Genomic DNA, 7375 nt, shown 5'->3' with positions numbered 1-7375 from the left:
CAGTAAACTCAAATAGGTGCTTTCCAACCTTCTCCCTAAAAAAGTCACAGATTTCTAAACAGGTTGTGAAGATGATACACTTCCCTTATAAAAACTGGAGTTTTTATCCAGTTTACACACCTTGTGTGTGTGTCTAGTATGGAAATGTTATATTTCTTGAGGAAGTTTGCAAAACACAGGCTCCAGTTTTGCCTGTTTTGTTCCCAAATAATAGTATCGCTCTTTTTTAGCTCAGATACTTGATACCAGCTGGCGAGAAAGGAAATCCTCGGACATCCTACCGAAGATTCTGATGTACTTGGATTCTGCACAGCACCAGAGCACAAAACCACGCAGTAGCACAAGCAACCACGGCTGCTCCAGTGCTTGGGGCGAAATCTTTTTCAAAAGCCAGAAATACGACGTGTGGAGCTGTCGCTTCAGCTCCTGCCCTACCATTGCACAGCACCACAAAGCAGAATTAAAAGGTGAGGTTCGTTTCCCAAGGTTCAGCCCAGAGTTAGGTCTGTAATTTGAAACAGGCGCGACTCACGCAGCGACAAAGCTGAAGTGGGAGCTGCCAAAGGTTAATCTTTCCTGCGGGATTTCTTTCCCAGCTCTGCTTGGCCGGAGTTGCCCTTTGGCTGAGGAGGACAATGAGACTATTAAGCAGTTTGGCTTTGTTTTGCAGGCTATGGAAACCCTAAATCCCTCCAGGGAGAGGACCTCTGTAAGAGGAGAAGCTGCTATTAGCATCTGCAATATTCAAGCAGTGTAGCCAGAGAGAGCACCCGCCTCTCCAAGGATAAGGAGCCTTGCATCCCATGTTTCACACTGCTCAGCCCGGGCAGCATCTCACCGGTGAGGTCCTCTGGTAACGCTGGAGAAGCTGGAGTCCTTAAATTAAGTTTGATTGAGTTAAAGTGAGCAAAGATTACTTCATCTGTGTGCACAGAAAATACTTCTCTTCGTGCCCCCCCCTCCTGTATTAAATGTAACAAATATTGTCCTGAAATACATTTTTAGTGAAAAGCAAATCAGAAAGGCTAGAATATGAAATATTTCGTGCCTGCCATAAAATCAAAGCACATCACTTGCAGAGTGCATAACAAATGTTTTGAAAAGAGCTAAGTCAGGCTTAGTGGCCAAATGCTAACAAGGTGTGGGCAATACATCCAGCATTGCTCCATGTGGCATTCAAATCCCAGCTGTCCCCAGCCCAGCTGTGACTGTAGGCTGAGTACCAACCCACTGCCTGGCAGGAACTAACAAAAAATATTCCTTTCCAGAATGTCTGCCCTCAATAATATTAGATATTAAGTGGTTTCTTTTGTGATTTTTTTTTTACATTTTCTACTACTGAATGCTGAACAACAGCCTGACTAGAATAACATGATTTAGAGGATCATATCCTTCTGCAGTCTCAGAGGAGAAGGATTCCTGCACTTTTGCATAAGCATGTGAAAGCCCACAGGGAAACAGAGAGGCTGTGGAGAGGGACAGCCCTGACAGATAATACACAGGCAGCTCAAACCACATCAACAGGTCACCAGTAATCACCTCCTGATCACAGGACTTTTCATTCATCACCACATATAATTGCATCCCTGGGGCTTGTGTTGTATCATCTTGTTCACAGTTCCCTTTTTTGGACAAAATCTGGTTCCCAACCCCATACTCCTGTATTGAAGGTGGGTGTCACATGGGTGATGGTAGGATGGTTCATACTGGGAGGTTTTCTGGCCCTGACTCACGAGTTGTTCTGCATGTGGGTCAGATCAGAGGTGTAGGCTGTTCCCCGGGGCAGGCTTAGTAATTTATGGGAAGGTTTGCAGAGCCAAGTGGTTGCAAGGGCTTTGCTGAGTTCATCCTCATTAGCCCCAGGCCCTGTCAGGTGCACAGCCTTTGACATTCACCTTAGTTCACATCTGCCTCTGAAACAGGTTCTCACTTATTCCTCCTGCCAGGGCACTGGTAGTGTGTGTAAAATCCTCTCCCCTAGTGGAAGGACTATTCCTAATGGTGTTAAATGGGTCACTCAAAAGGAATCCTCTCTTGCTGCTGTGATGCAGACTGGGTTGCCACAGCACTGATCCTCCCAATTATTTTTGTACACTTGGCAGGTTTAGCCATCTACCTGGAATTGGCACAGCAGCATCAAAATCAAAAGGAATAAAGAAGTACCAATAAGCTTTTTGCAATGCCAACATATGCCAGCCAGACATATTAAATCAAAAGCCCAAGTTGCTTCTGCTTCTTCCTCCCCTGTGCCACTTAGGTGTTTATCTCAGCCACAGGCAATCCTGGAGCTGATTTCACCTCACTAAACCTCACCATGCCCAAGGACAAAGGCTGTATTTTTCTAATTGACTTCTGGAAGCCAATCCACCTTAGAGCTGAATGAGGGACAGTAAATCTGCTCATCCACTTTGTGCAGACAGGGTACATCAGTGTGAAACCTTGAGTCAAGGATGTTGGTCAGAATTCACCTTGCCAAATGCGTGTTCATGCTGGAGGCCATCACGTTCAGGCTCAGGTCCATCAGGCAGTCCAGGTGTTCTGGCATCCTCACCTCCTAAATGGGTTTGGGGGGTTTAAATGTTAGAAAGCTCCAAAGGCTGCCTCATCCATGCAGGAAACCACAGAGCACAGGGAGCACTTGCTCTCCATATCCCTCACAGGCCAGTGCCACAGCCCAGATACCACTATGTGATCACCTATCTCCATCCATATGTACACATACACAGCCTGCATGGAAAATAGCAGCTGTTCTTCCACAGGGAGCCACAGGCTGGGAGAAAACTGCCATTGCTGCTGGCACTGGGGTTGTGCTGCAAAGAACTTGGTCCTGGCTCCCTTAGACAACTCCAGGATTGTCACCTCAGCAGGTCCAGCACAGCCCTCACGTGCTGACAAAGATGCTTCAGAGGGCTCAGTGAAATGCAAATGTAGCTGGTTCAAAAAGAAAATGAAACTCAGAGGGTTTGCACAGGAAACAGTCTGGGGGTGGGGAAAGGAGACTGAATGCCTTTCATTGAAATGCAAAAGAGGAAATTTTCTTTCCCGGGAAGAGCAAAAACCCCCCTCGGGGCGATAATTTTGTTAAGGTAGCAGGAGAGGAGCCAGTAGCAAAACCAATACTAACTTGGTCCTGAGAAACAGCGTGAGTTAAATCATCCCCCGTGTTTCCCACTGCGCAGCACTTTCTGCTTTTGTCGTCACTGCTGTTTTGAATACAAGGGGGGCGAAAAAGTCTATCAGTGAGAGTAGAAATGATGCAAACAGGAATCCATCCAGACTGATACCAGCGTGTCCCAAGCACACGGAGTAACCACTCAATGGCTGGAGTCATTCATCTCTTCAGCTGCCTGTGCTGTGCCACTTCTTGGTGGCTGAACCTCTTGCATACAAAACCGACAAATGCAGAGGCCCCAGCTGCAGAGCACATGGGTGGATGCTTCATAGACAACCCTCTTGCCTTCCTTGGAAGCTTTTTTAGCTTTGTCAGGCTGTGCTCGAGTGGATTCATCATATCCAGCTGTATTGGGCTACAGTTAGGATGAGAAAAAAGTTGGAATGGGTTTGACAGGCAGAAACAAAAGATTTGGCTTAGTCTGAAAAGGAGAGATGCTGGTTCAACCAGCAGAGAGTGTTTGCTGGCAGGGGGAGCAGCTCAGAGGAATGTGCCTTGGAGAGGCTCTGAATTCAGCAGGAACCAATGGTCTGCACTGGCACGTGTGCCAGCGATGGAGGGACAACTCCTGTTGCCGGCTCCTTCGGGGTTATTTCTCACCGAGCACTTGTGCTTCTCTTTCAGACTCACTTGGCCTCCAGCCACTGCTGCTGGAGAACTAATTGGCAACAGGGCCTAACAAATCAGCCTTTCCTCCCGGTTCTCATCCCTGAGGGTTTGTTTTACCCCTGCCCCGACCACCCTCCTGGGCAGCACTGACATGGCACAATCGCCTGTCCTCATTCAGCCTGCCTCAGCTAAAGAACAAAGGCACAAGCTGTGTGGGCAATGGGGTTTTTTACTAATTAACAAACTAGTAAATTTTTTTTCAGGGTCTCCTTTGTTCTTCCCAGTCACTCAGTTTCTGTTTCCACCACATGCTTCTGTCTCTGTGTGTGTTTGTGCCAGCCCAAACCTCTGTCCCATTCCTGTAGCAGCACCATTGCTGTCTATGGTGACAGGAGGGATAAAGTCTGCCCATTCCTTCATTCCAGCTTGTTCTGATGACCATGCATACTAAGCAATAGCTACAGGCTGCAGAAGGATTGAAGTCTGTTTTCCAAAATGTCTCTATTGTATGGATTCTTTAATAGCTATGAAGAAAGCAAGCTCATCAATTTTCCATGTAAGAAGGAAGCATGAAAAATTATCTTCTCTTCTGGTGCTTATTCACTGACTGTGCAGAAAGTCAGTGGCCGTGAGAACCCAACTCCTCTCTCATGTGCTTCTGAAACTGCCTGAGAGTTACTCAGTAGTTCTCAAGAGATAACAGAGCCACAGTCACACACAGGCAGAGCCTGTAAAAAAGATCAGGTTGGGAGCTGTGGTACCTCTTAGGAGACAGGGTGGAAAATAAACCAAGCATCCTTGGAGAGGAGGATGAAAGCTTTTTGTCTTCCCAACTCCAATCCAGAGGGCTAATGGGAGGAGGTTGGTACCCTGCTCTGTTTGAGGAGAGAGGTATTTGGCCAAACAGCTTCATCCCTGGTTTTCTGTTGACTCCAAAAAGCATAGCAATTACAGCCATCCTATAAAGTGCTGGAAATAAAGGTTATCTCCAGTATAAAGAGTGCTGATGTTTCTGGGTAGCCCTTGTTCACAAAGCAGAGATGAATAGCTAAGCAAACTCCCTACGGACTTTGGGGAAACACAAATGCACGTCCGATTTTGTGTGCTGAGATAAGGCTCCTGGTAAAATTTTAACCTAACCTTTCTTCAGCTGTTTGCTTCCATACAAAAATATATAAGCATCTATGTGAAAAAAAATTCAAGAAGTAAGTTTCATATGCTTTTTTTTTTTTTAACTCAACTTTCACTTTCTACAGGGGAAGAAATCAATCCAACTGCAGCAGGTTTAACTTGTGTAAGATGCCTTGACTGGAGAAATTAAAATATGATGACATTCCATTCTCTATCTTTTCTTTTCATTGCTACTGTCTTTCATGTGTATTTTATGCTCTCATTCTGCCCTGAAAAAGATGCAAAGCCTGAGTCTGCATATGATTTCTGTGTGTCCATGTACCTGGAACAACCCCTCGAAAAGAAATGTCAGTTGTAAGAAATTCATAATTGGGGTTACATATTTCTGGGTTACTAATACTTTTGGATACTCTATTTTAAGAACACACTACATGAATAGACAGTGCTGTCTTCTAAACACTTGATAATTTCTATTCCTTTTTGAAATCCTTTCACTGGATTCACTGAATCCAGGCTCTGGAAAGGAAAAGTACTTCTTTCTGCAGTTAATTTTTTTGTCTTGAATTTCCTCGTTTAAATTTCTCAGAGCACACTTGTGCCTGACTGGCAGAATATCTAAATGAATGGCCCCCAGCAAAATGCAAATATCTGACATATTAGGGGACAAGTTATTTTAACTGTGAAAACAAGCAAATACCTGTCTAAACAATACTGTAACTACTTTAAAGAAGTAAATATAAGAGTGACTAGATTTGAAATCAGAATCACAGAATATTCTGAGTTGGAAGGGACACACAAGGATCATCGAGTCCAACTCTTAAGTGAATGGCCCATACAGGGATTGAACCCACAACCTTGGTGTTATTAGCACCATGTTGTAATATTTTTTATTTGTTAATGAAATGCCTTTGTATTCATTTTAAGGAAAAGCCATAATAAGCCCTGCCAGTATCAACACTTCCTCTCCACAGGGAAAAGTTTCAAAAGACTCTTGTTTTGGCCAGCTTGTGTAGCCCTTATCAGCTCTGATTACTTTGCAAGCCATCCCACTGAGGTAAATGGAACCAAATTAGGATAAGATGCTACTCAAGCTAAAGAAGTTTACAAGCTCCTGAGAAAACAAGGTTTCAAAAATGGAACCTTTGCCCTTGTGAGCCAAAGAAGATGGATTTACCTTCCAGAGGGGTTAGGTTATGCAGGCACTGCTTGTTTGTGTTAGTGAGCAGTTCCCTTCCCTTCCCTTTGTCTGCTTTGCTATAGCATGAAATGCAGTGGAAATAAATAATGACAGAGGCTGTCACTCACAATGCTAATCATGCATTAAACACTTCAGAGGTCCTGAGGTTTTGCTTCATGATAGCAATCTTGCTTTCTTTTGGCAGCAAATCCAATCACACATAAATTATAAACCCCTAGGCCTTGGCACAACCTTTACAGCCCCTTTTATGTTGCTGCTTGGTCCTGCTGTCTCACAGATGGCTAACCCTAGCTGGAGCCATTTATTTGCTGTTGGTTTATGTGTTTGCTGTAAAAAGCTCTCTTCCCTCCATAAGAGATCTCAAGTTCCAACTCTTAAGTTTTTGCTTTTGGACCACAGAGTTTACAAAATACCTTTTTTCCTGGGTTTATGTTCTTCTGCACCTAGTGGATATACACAATTAAAGACAAACCCCCCCACATTTTCAGCCAGGACCTATATGTGATATGAAAAATACTTGGAGCCACGAGGAAAATGAAAGAGCAGTCAACGCTTAGGTAAGGTTTCCTAAGCAAATGGGTCAGCCAAGATAGGCAGGGTGGAGGGAGGTGCAACACATTGTGAGACACCATGATGTAATACTGCTTGTACCTGGCTAGATAACATATTTATCCCTCCAGAACATAAAACAGAAAGTTCTCATCGAAGACAGATTCCAAGAAACCATCCAGCTGTATGGCTCTGATCTTCATCTTCCACCTAAAGGAAACAATAGATAAGAACAAGCTGGGCCATCTCCACTGTGGTTTTCAATCTTCAAACCAGTTGGGAAAGGGGTAAGAATGATCAGGAGGCTCTGCATGCTCTGAGTGGGAGTGGCAGCAATACAGGGCTTGTATGAAACTCAGTAGGAAAGCACCCTTTATTTCCTGACCCAGATACCAGGAATAGGCAAGGGCTGTACCAGGGCCAGTGAGGGCAGCACAATGCCAGTGTCAGAGATACAGACATAATAAGTTAAACAATAACAATAATAATAATTAAACAGTCTCAGTGGCTCCTGACACATGTACTTCACAACTGCTTTGTAAAGAGATGTTGCTACCTTTCTGCTTGAGATAGAAACATCAACAACCTTTTGCAGCACCAAATCCTACCTTATAAGACATTTTACCAGGGAAGAAGCACACTGGTCTAAATAGCATAAAATTCTCAGAAGCAGTACCTCTGAGGCCCTTTACAGCCAGGAGCACTTGGATTTTCTC

This window comes from Chiroxiphia lanceolata, chromosome 5 (genome assembly GCF_009829145.1).
Source record: "Chiroxiphia lanceolata isolate bChiLan1 chromosome 5, bChiLan1.pri, whole genome shotgun sequence".
Classification (NCBI taxonomy): domain Eukaryota; kingdom Metazoa; phylum Chordata; class Aves; order Passeriformes; family Pipridae; genus Chiroxiphia; species Chiroxiphia lanceolata.
The sequence above is the reverse complement of the archived record's forward strand: the minus strand, read 5'-3'. Positions refer to the sequence as shown.